At 46.1% G+C, this 11,827-nt stretch overlaps 1 pseudogene; it reads right to left on the reverse strand.

Moving 5' to 3' along the window:
* The window catches only part of LOC100585191, a 63,432-nt pseudogene extending 52,981 nt beyond the window's left edge, over positions 1-10,451 (reverse strand).
* Between the last annotated feature and the right edge of the window lie 1,376 nt (positions 10,452-11,827).

Consider the following 11,827-nt stretch of genomic DNA (forward strand, 5'->3'; position numbering starts at 1 on the left):
CTTAAATGTAATTGAAGAGAGCCTCAGGCTCACATTGCTTATTTCTGCCAAGTGTTAATTATGTGTGGAATCCAAGGGGATTTCCATGTATGGATTACAGGGGCATTATGAGGGGACATTAAGAAAGACAGCTGTGGAGCAGGAAGACACTCTTATAAACTTTCAAAGACCAGCAGTTCTCTAATTTCTTTTTGGGGAGAGATCTGTTCTCCCATGCCCTTTGTGCTTAGCGAAAAAGTAGAGGATACTTAACTTCCAAGAAAAACCCTTTGTCTGATTAACTCTTTGCATTATTAGGATTCAAAAAAGAAAAAAAAAAAAGGAAAATTCTCAATCATCTTCTCTGAATTGCAACTGCAAAGATATTATAAACCCTCACATTGTTGTGTAGGTCTTCATCTGGCCAAAGCCAGCCAGCGAGAGTATGTACGAGTATCTCATTCCAAAACATTTCTAAAAATGTTATTTTTATTTATTTATTTATTTACTTATTTATTTATTTTTTATTGAGATGGAGTCTCGCTGTCACCCAGGCTGGAGTGCAGTGGCGTGATCTCGGCTCACTGCAAGCTCCGCCTCCCGGGTTCATGCCATTCTTCTGCCTCAGCCTCCTGAGTAGCTGGGACTACAGGCGCCCACCACCACGCCTGGCTAATTTTTGTATTTTTAGTAGAGACGGGTTTTCACCGTGTTAGCCAGGATGGTCTCGATCTCCTGACCTCGTGATCCGCCCGCCTCAGCCTCCCAAAGTGCTGGGACTACAGGCGTGAGCCACCACGCCCGGCCTAAAAATGTTATTTTTAAAACAACTTTATCATTTCAAGTGAACATAAAGTAATAGGATAAACCAGATAGATTATCATCTGTTCTGTGTAGTCACTTGAAAAGCAACCTCTCCAACTTAAACATTTATTCCAACTTTGTAATTATTGCTCAGAATGAGACTGGTTTATCTTTGAAGCCACTTTTCCAGCTACATAAAGAAAATAACTCATTCTTTCATAGTCACACCTCATTTTAAAACTCGATCTAATCTGTATTAGCTTGATCATGTGCCTCCTTTACCACATTTGGCACCAGATGATTTTGGGCTGTTTCCCAAAAATGAAATCAAAGAATGAACATTTGCTAACATTAAAACTACTTCTGGAAAGCAAAGGATATAGACCCTGAAGGCAATTTCAAAAGAGGAGCCATAGAAAAGTTTTGAGTAATGGAATGAGTGTATTGTTGCCTGGGGTAGCTTTTTTATTTGAGACAATACTCATATTGACGTGGAAGAGTGTATATATTTCTTTACAATCAGTTTCCTCATCTTGTATGCACATCTGATATTTGCAACTCACTTTGAACTGAAGGAATGTTCTTAGTTGAGGAAGACTCTAGGTCATTGAAAAAAAGTTTGGAAAGAAATTACATCCTGCCAAACTTAGAGAAACAAGAGTGGTAGGCCAGGCATGGTGGTTCACGTCTGCGGTCCCAGCTACTTGGGAGGCTGAGATGGGAGGATCCTTTGAGCCTGGGAGGTCGAAGGTGCAGTGAGCCATGATTATGCCACTGCACTCTACCTAATACAGGCAACAGAGTGAGACCCTGTCTCAAAAAAAAAAAAAAAAAAAAAGAAAAGAAAAGAAAAAAGAAAAAAAAGTAGCAGGAAATATATCATTAAAAACTGCCAGATGGCAGGAAGTATTAGAACCACATAGACCTAGATTCAAATTACAGCCCTTGTTTGCTACTTTGGGTTTGTTATTCAACCTTTCTAAGATTCCATTTCTTTTTCTATAGGATAGTGCTCTATTAAATGGGAACTTATATATACTTAACAGAGCCTGGCAAATGTTAAGATATTAAGTACTCAAAAATGTTATTTTCATTTGAGAACAAAACATAATTTAGTAGAAAGAGGATCTTCAGGGACTTAAAACTCCTGAGTTCTAGTCTCAGCTAATCATCCGGTGGCCTTGGCTAGGTCATTGAGACTTTCTGAGGCCCAGTTTTAAAATTACATTTGCAAAATTATATTATCTACTGTGATGATAAATTTTATGTCTCAACTTGGTCAATGGTACTCAGATTTGGTCAGACATTATTCTGGATGTTTCTGTGAGGGTGTTTTTCGATGAGATTAACATTTAAATTGGTGGATTTTGAGTAAAGCAGATTGCTCTCTATGATGTGGGTGAGCCTCATTCAATCAGATGATGGCCTGAATAGCTCTCCCCAAGCAGGAAGGAATTCTGATAGCAGATGGCCTTTGGACTTGATCTGCAATATTAGTGCTTTCCTGGGTCTCCAGCCTAATGGCCACCCTGTAGATTGTGGACTTGCCAAGCCTCCATAATTGTGTGAGACAATTTCTTAAAGTAAATCTTGTATGTATATCCTATAGGTTCTGTTTCTCTACAAAACCCTGACTAATACATCTACGCCAAAGATTTTTTGCCCCAGGGAGGAACAAATGAGGAACAAAGGCAGTCATGTATGGAGCTCTGCCTGCCCCAGGCCTGGATCACGGCAGTAGCTTTGCAGGCATCAGTTTTCTTTCCCTGTTCCCACCCTTTGCTTGTTGAGCCTTAGTTTTCTTATAAGGAAAATGAACAGGTTAGATACATTAGATAGTATCTAAAGCCTCTTACAGATATGAAAGTCTGTGTATCTATATAAAATGAATTGCTTGGGCTGTAACATTCAAATACAGGCATGACCAAATTGGGTTTCTGCCAAGAAAGAAGGGCATGGGCGTGCATTAAAGACTATTTTTGTAGAAACAAACCTTTTCAGGGGTATGTAAAAGGTTTGGGGGACCAACGGGGAACTCCTGGTAGCCCTATAAATATACTTATAAGCCTGAATGCTTTCTCAGTGGTTGGGGGAAGTAAAGTATAATCTCTTACTGTATGTAGAAGTAACTGGGGAAAGCACCTACTTTACCTGTTAGTGCCTTTATGTGTGTCCCTGTTCACCTACTTAAGTGACTAAACTGGGGAGAGCAGAGTCTTTTGATGGATTGTAAAGAACTCACGGGAACAGGTTGAACATAACACTAACCTTTGATCTCTGAAAATTTAAGGTCCCACACAGTGTTTGTTAGAAGCATAAAAGTAGGCCCCAGTGTATTTTAACTATATTCGTAGCAATTCACCAGAAATTGTTCTAGTGTATTTCAGGACATAAGTGTTCTTTCCTTTCTTAACCAGTGAAGTGGCTAGATACTTAAACATACCGGCTAGAGTACTTTGGATCTCTGAGTCTTAGATGAAATGATTGGGAAAATCCGTTTTAAGCTCTTTTGGGCTATATAAGGGTAAGTGATTGTTATTCTTAACAATACACACTCAGGCGATACCAGTAGTCTGAGGCTCAGTTGAAAGAAGTCTGGCTAAGAGGGCTTCCTTCCCAACGTTGGAGTTTCATATTTTCTTTCTGGCACACTCTGGGAGCCCTTGTCAGGTAGGCCAATGAGCAAAGTTAGCAACTGCTCACACAGCTTGAATTCAGAAACTCAAATAAAGCTTCCTGCTCATCAGTCCAACTGCCCACAGCCAGCCACATGGGCTCTGAGCCACCAGGCTGTACCCTATTCTATTCCACGATGTTTCCAGAGCCATTTTAGGCACATTCACCATCATGACAGTTCACTGCTTAAAAGATTCATTGCTTTTCCATTCCCTGTAGGGTAAAACCCAAACACCTTAGTATCCATAACATACAAGGTCTTTGGAAAACGACAGCCTCTTATTTCTTTAGTTCCATCTCTGCTGTGATTATTGCCCACTCTTCCATAGCAAAATTCTAGGCTCTGGGCTGTAAACTGTCATTCTGAGATTTGATATTTATTCAGCAAATAATTAATGCATGCCAACTAAGGAGTATTGGGCACTGTTTTTAAGAGCTGGGGACATGTCAGTAAATAAAATGGAGGCTATGATGTAGGGGAAAATGAATGATGAACGTTATATAGCATATTAGAAAGTGATGAGAACTACAAGAAAACCCAAGTGAGATAGGGAGCTTTAGTTATGCTGGGAGTGGGAATGGGGGGCTGCATTTTATATAGATAGCCCTCTCTGAGAAGGTGAGGGGATGTTTCAGTTATGTAGCATTATTGTAACAACAGCTAGCTGATAAAGGGAGCAAGCCATACACACATTTTGAGGAACAGTTTTCCAAGCAGAAGCAATGCATATCTGGAAGGTCTCGAGACAGGAAGTGGCTACTGTGTTTAAGAAACAGCAAAAGGCCGGGCGCAGTGGCTCATGCCTGTAATCCCAGCACTTTGGGAGGCCGAGGCGGGCGGATCACGAGGTCAGGAGATCGAGACCATCCTGGCTAACACAGTGAAACCCCGTCTCTACTAAAAATACAAAAAATTAGCCCGGCGAGGTGGCGGGCGCCTGTGGTCCCAGCTACTTGGGAGGCTGAGGCAGGAGAATGGCGTGAACCCTGGGGGGTGGAGCCTGCAGTGAGCTGAGATCGCGCCATTGCACTCCAGCCTGGGCGACAGCGAGACTCTGTCTCAAAAAAAAAAAAAAAAAAAAAAAAAAAAAAAAGAGCAAAAAGGCTGTGTGCTGAAATGCAGTGAGGAGAAAGCAAGTGGATGGAAGGCGATTGGGAGGGGGTGGACGCTGGGCAGCGGGACCCGATATAGTAGGACCTTGAATGCCACCGTCAGAATGTTGGCTTTGACTCCATCAAACAGCAACTGGACTGTTTTGTGCAGCAGAGTAACATGGCCCGTCTTCTGTTCTGAAAGGACCCCTGTGGCTGCTGTGTTGTGGACACACTGAAGGGTAAAGGTGGGAAGATCAGTTGGGAAGCTGTTGCAATAACCAGGAGAGAAGATTATGGTTTAGACCAGGGTAACAGCAGTGGAGGTGTAAGAGGCAGTCAGGTTAGGGATCTATTTTAACATTACAGCGATAGGGTTTGAATGTGGAGTGTTCCAAAATTCAGATGACGGAAGATGGGTATCGCAAAGGAATTAGCAAGGAGATTGAGAAGGTGCTGTCAGTGACGGAGGAGAAAGATCAATAGAGTAGCAACCCAGATACCAAGTGAAGAAAGTGTTTCCAGAGGGAACCTGTAATTAACTATATCAGATGCTGCAGAGAAGTTAACTAGGATGACCCTAAAAACTGACCACTGGACTTAGCAGTATGGAGGTTATTTATTTATTTATTTATTGAGATGGGGTCTTGCTCTGTTGCCCAGACTGAAGTGCAGTGGCTTGATCTTGGCTCACTGCAACCTCTGCCTCCCAGGTTGAAGTGATTCTCCTGTCTCAGCGACCTTAAGTGAGTCACCTACCTTGGCCTCCCAAAGTGCTGGGATTACAGGTGTGACCCACTGTGCCTAGCCAGAGGTTATTATTAACCTTAAGAAAAGCAGTTTTGGCCGAGTGGTTGGGGGAAAATGCCTGATTGGCAACAAGTAGAAGAAAAAGGGAGAAGAGGAATGAACACAGTGAGCCTAGATAACCCTTCGGAGCATTGCTTAGCTATAGAGGGAGCAGAGTAACGAGGCAGTGGCTGGAGGGACAGGGGGGTCAAGAGAGACTTCCCTGAATACGTACCTTTGTGCCTTTCTGAGATGCCTTTCTCCTCATTCACCTGGTGAACTTCCACTTTTTCTTGAGGAGTTAACTTAGGCATGTCTGTACTGACCTTTCGCTACTATCTGCACTGATTAATCAAAAAAGACTTACTGTGTACCTATTATGAAATAGACTCTAGTCAATGAACTCATTAATGAACAATGAGCAAGCCTGATACGATATCTGCATTCCTGGAGATTATGTTCCAATGGGAAGACAGAGAAGACAGAAATAAACAAATAAATAAAATAACTGATTATACAGATCATGGTGAGTGTGTGCTGGCCATAAACTGAGTGGTGTGATAGAATGTAACATGTAGTGGTCATGGAAGACCTCTCTAGGGGGTTGACCACTGAACTGAAACCTGAAGGATACTGCCACGGAATGAACGTTTGTGTCCCCATCAGATTCCTGTGTTGAAGCCCTAATCCCTAACATGATGGTATTTGGAGGTAGGGTCTTTGGGAGGTGACCAGGTCATGAGGGTAGCAGTCTCATGAACAGGATTAGTGCCTTTATAAGAACAGACATGGCCGGGCGCGGTGGCTCACGCCTGTAATCTCAGCACTTTGGGAGGCCGAGGTGGGCAGATCACGAGGTCAAGAGATCGAGACCAGTCTAGCCAACATGGTGAAACCCTGTCTCCACTAAAAATACAAAAACTAGCTGGGCGTGGTGGCGGTGCCTGTAGACCCAGCTACTCGGAGGCTGAGGTAGGAGAATGGCTTGAACCCAGGAGGTGGAGGTTGCAGTGAGCCGAGATCACGCCCTGCACCCCAACCTGGTGACACAGCGAGACTCTGTTTCAAAAAAAAAAAAAAAAAAAGAAGAGACATGAGGCCTGGTGTGTTGGCTCATGCCTATGCCTGTAATCCTAGCACTTTGGGAGGCCGAGGTGGGTGGATCACGAGGTCAGGAGTTCAAGACCAGCCTGGCCAACATGGTGAACCCCATCTCTAATAAAAATACAAAAATTAGCCACGTGTGGTGGCAGGTGCCTGTAATCCCAGCTACTCGGGAGGCTGAGGCAGGAGAATCACTTGAACCCAGGAGGTGGAGGTTGTAGCAAGCTGAGATCACTCCATTGCGCTCCAGCCTGGGCAATAGAGTGAGACTCCGTCTCAAAAATAAATAAATAAATAAGAGACATGAGAAAGATGATTTCTCTCTCTACTACGTGAGGATATAGCAAGAAGGTGTTCACCTGCAAACCAAGAAGAAGGCTGTCACCAGGAACTGAATTTGCCAGCCCTGTGACCTTGGACTTCCTAGTCTCTAGAACTGTGAGAAATAAATGTGTTGTTTAAGCCACCCTGTCTATGGTTATGTCAGGCTGTTTTTGCATTGCTCTAAAGAAATACCTGAGGCTGGGTAAATTATAAAGAAAAGAGGTTTAATTGGGGCATCGTTTTGAGACAGTACAGGACATGTGGTGCTGGCATCTGCTTCTGGGGAGGCCTCAGGAAGCTTACAATCATAGAGGAAGGTGAAGGGGAGCAGGCATGTCACATGGTGAGAGCAAGAGCAAGATAGAGTGCAGGGAGGTGCCACACACTTTTAAACAACCAGGTCTCATGAGAACTTATTATTGTGAGAATAGCACCAAGAAATTCATGAGTGATCTGCCCCAAACACCTCCCATCAGGCCCCGCCTCCAACACTGGTGGATTACAGTTCAACATGAGATTTGGAGGAGACAAACATCCAAATTGTATCAATGGTATTCTTTGTTATAGCAGCCTGAACTGTCTAAGACAGATACAGAGGAGCCAGCTTAGGAAGGGCCAGAGAGTCTTCCAGGCAGAGGGAACCAACTCTAAGAGCAGAGGCCTAATGATAGGAAGAAGCAAAGTGGTGAAAGAAAAGGGTCTCATGTGGCAGGGGTGGCCTGAGCTAGGAGAAGGTGGAGGGAATAAATAAAAGGAGGAAATGACCTAAGGCATAGGACGCCTAGACAAGGAGTTTGAGTAGTGCCCTCAGTGTAGTGGGGTTTTGGCAGAGGTTACTGCCCCTGAGCAGAGGAGAGATGCAGATGTCTTTGTTGCATGGTGGCAGTGTAGATGGAGAAGGGCATGCATACAGACAATTTTGGAAGGAAACCAGCTGATGGATTGGGTGTAGTGAATGACAGAAAAAAAATCAGGGCTGGGCATGGTGGCTCAAGCCTGTAATCCCAGCACTTTGGGAGGCTGAGGTGGGCAGATCACCTGAGGTCAAGAGTTTGAGACTAGCCTAGCCAACCTGGTGACACCCCATCTTTACCAAAAATACAAAAATTAGCTGGGCGTGGTGGTGGACGCCTGTAATCCCAGGTACTGAGGAGGCTGAGGCATTAGAATCCTTGAACCCGGGAGGCGGAGGCTACATTGAGCCAAGATCATGCCACTGCACTCCAGCCTGGGCAACTGAGTGAGATTCTGTCTCAAAAAGAAAAAAAAAAAAATCAGGAATTGTCTCTGGGGCATGAGCAGCCAGGTGGATGTGGTACCGTTATCTGGAAGTGAGATATCCAGAAAGAGGGAGAATTTAAGGCATGAGGATAAGAGAAAAAGTGGGGGTGGGAAATGGAGAACTGCTTGGAAAACAAAGTAACATCAGGGAAGTCTGGAAATAAAATGTTTCAAGTAGTTGGAAAGTCAACCAGATAAAATGCTGCTGAGAGACAGCAAGGGGTGCAGACTGAGAAATCATTAGTCTTAGCACTTACTCTTCCATAGCCCTCAAAGCTTGTCTAACAGTGATTCTTTTCTGCCTTTCTCCTTCATTATTTGATAAATTGCTAGAGGGTTTAGACCTCCTTTTAAATTCACCTTTATCTCTCTGAGCTCAACAGGGTGCCTTAGGAACAGAGTAGACTGCACAGTTCCTGACTGAAAATAACACTGGCAAGGAAACACCCCAAGGTGCTATCAGCTGCCAGATGCCAGAAGGAGATGGAAGGGCCTGGACTGCTCCCTAAAGAGCCTGACCCAGAAGCGGTGTATAACAGGTTCCACTCAATGCCTTATAGGCTGAAAATTGCTCTGTCTTTTCAGAGCTAGAAAGGGTGTTCAGATAAGGCAGGGTGGGACCCTGACTCATGGACACACAATTAGCCGGCTTTTGTCTTTGAATCTGACTGGAAGTGACTCATGAGCTGGAAAAAAACCCTTTGGAAACAAATGAGGGGGAAAAAAAGGAGGGTAAGCCACGACTGCATTTTACTCTCAGTTAAAATGTGGATCTGCTGTCCCATAAATGTAGAATACTGTACATTTCCTCAGCCTCCCTCCAACAAAGACCCAGGGGAAATTATTATGCCTGACAATTCACTCATTTTCTCCAAGATTTTTATTAAATGCAATTTAGAGAAGATAAAGTTTCTTCTCTTTTCTCTTTCTATTCACTTGAATAAGCCCTAATTACCACTGGGGTACAATAAATGGGCTTCTAGAAGTCTGTGGCAATTGGCGATGCTTCCCCTTTAAATTAACCAGTTGAAGTCTCCAGTTTCAACAGCCACCAGGGCACTTCCTGTCCACTCACAACTTGCTCAGTGCAATCTGAAGAGCATTTATTGAGCACCTTGTTATGGGGCACTGACATATACTGCGGAGGATAGAAGACTTCTCAGGGGTTTATAATGGGGGCTGGGGAGCTCTTCAACTCAACTGACATACTGTGTAAATTAAACTGGTAAATGCCATGGTGGGATTTTTGGATTAGAAGCAACAAAAACACAAACTAAGTTAAATAAGAATTTCTGGCAAAAAATAATGGGCTGTCGCAAGGAATCGGGGGCAGGCGGGGCTGTACCAGGGACACAGGAACCGATGCTATCAGTAACATCAGACTCCTGTTGGCCTCAGCTCTCTCTCCCAGCCCGTCTGGCTGTGGCTCAGGCTCTTTGTCTTCTGCTCGATCTTTGTCTCTGTTTCTGTCCCTATCATGAGGTCTGCCTTTAGATTGGCCTTGCCTCCTCTCCTGACCATGGGAAACATGGTCATGTATATTATAATATCTTGCAGTTTTAGCCCTGGGGAGAAACTGACTTTTTCACTTCCAGTTTCAAAATTTCCCAAGAAGGCTTTTGATTGGATTCAAATATGTCAGCTCTTCCCGCTGGGACCAATCCCCTGTGGCAAGGTGGGGGAGGGAAACTTGAGAAGGGCCGTGAATGGTCCAGCTTAGGTCAGAGGTAGTTTCCACGTCCCCACCCCCACTCCCACCCCCGCCCCGTCAACAAAGCAGCTCTGCCCTGTAAGCCTGTGGGTGTGGGTGAAGGTGGAAGTGGGTCGGAAGAGGCTGCGGGCTCCACATTGCCAGGAGGGTAGGGGGAAGGGCTGAGTTGAGGAAACAATGGGTCTAGCACTTCGGCTGACCTTGTTTTCAGAAACAACCACAGGGCCTCTGGCCCGAGTGGAACTCGACTCATGAAGGCGAGAGATTTGATTATTGAAAAAGGAGGTCTCTTATGAAATCTGAATTTCACTTAATCCTCAGAACAACTGTTGAGGAGGTTGTTACTACTCCCATTTTAAGACGCGGACCGTAAAGAGGGTAACCACCCTGTCCACATTCACACAGCGAACACGTGGTGGGGTAGGGCCCAAGTCCAGGCTGTTCCAAAGCCCCCCCGTGCTGTTTGCGCCACGCGGTGCTCCCACCAAGCCCACTCCGCGGGGAGAAAAACCACAGGCCTCGGAGGAGGAGCAGCTCCTCGCAGTGGGGTGGGGGCAGAGGCCAGCGCGAGGCCTAGTTCACTGGAGGATTCCACAGGCCTGGAACGGAAAGAACGGGAGCTCTGCAGGCAGGCAGAGCCCGGGGCGCCCAGTGCCCCCGGGCTGCGACAGCCAAGGCGGTGGGCACGCATGGCGGGGCTTGAAGGAAAGGTCCAGACCCGGTGGGAAAGGCCACGCCCCGGGTTAGAGCGCTTCCTTCCAGATCCCGGCCTTTAACTGCAATTCCATTTTAAGGGCAACCCTGCCCGGTTCACACCTAGCCTTGAAGATGACAGATTGCACTGTGAGCAATTTGCAGGGTGAGAACGGGAGCCTACGACTCTGCACCTGCACTGCCAGAGCCATAAATGCAGCAAATCATGGCCTATAAAATGTCACCACTGCTGAGGTGCAGTTTTCCAGGGGGTCTTCTGCAGAGGGAACTCCACCACGGAGAGCGACCCTCGGCTCTGCAGCCTAAGAGGAAGGCCCCTGCAGGGCGGGGGAGCGAACCGGGAGGTCTTTCTCCCCATCCCCTTCGTGCCACTGCTCCCCCCTTTGTGACCCCACTCTGCCACGTGGTAAAAGCTTCCGGGGGGCGGCATTAGTTATTTCTGCCTGAGTTTTTGACCAAACGTAAACATCGGAGGAGCGGGAACCCGAGCCCTGCCTGGGCTGGGCGGCAGCGACCCCGACGCCGCGGCGGCAGAGCCGGAGCTCGAAGCTGCCGCGGCGGCTGCGAGCCGCCCCTCCCCCGCCAGGCTGGCGAGCCCATTTTCGCTTGGCCGGTCTCCGCGCTGCCGGATGGATTGCGCCCCACCCCCGCTCCTCTGCTCAGTCATTCAGACTTGGAAAGTCAATAACACGCTGACATCATCAGGGGTTTGTGTATTATTACACGGCTACTTTCCAGAGTACCTGGCATTATCTAAGAGAGGAGCACTCCGGCTGCCCAAGAAAGGGCCTGAACTGGGAGCTTGGCGGCCTCTGGGAGGGGCGGCTGCTCAGAGCCAGGCCTTTTCCTAGTGGGGAGGGCATCTACAGGGCACAAATTAGAAACCGATTATGAGCTTTTGCTTCACTAAATGCAGATGCACTTTAGATATCGATACATGCTTCATTTTGGCTTCGGGTGCACTTATAAATCATCCTTAAGTGACCTCTATTTCTACCAAAGACATCCACTTGGTCTTTAAGAAGCATTCTTAGTGATCCTCACAAAGGAAAAAAAAAAAGGAGGTATCTTCTGTGACAGGAAGCCAAAGGCTGATTTTCTTTCTTTCTTTCTTTTTTTTTTTTTTTTGAGACTCTTGGAGTGTGTGTGTCTGTGTGTGCGCGCGCGTGTGCGCGCGCGCGCGATTCTCTGTTATGTAATCGCCATCACGGGTGATTAGGTCTTCTAGGTCTTTCCCTCCAGGGCTGAACTGGATGGTTTGGTTGCTGTGTTTTTCTTAAGCCTCACACAGGGCAAACACACATGAAAAACATGTCCCAGATTTATGGCGCAAAACTGCTCTCCAAGCAAATT

Source organism: Nomascus leucogenys, chromosome 11 (assembly GCF_006542625.1).
Source record: "Nomascus leucogenys isolate Asia chromosome 11, Asia_NLE_v1, whole genome shotgun sequence".
Classification (NCBI taxonomy): domain Eukaryota; kingdom Metazoa; phylum Chordata; class Mammalia; order Primates; family Hylobatidae; genus Nomascus; species Nomascus leucogenys.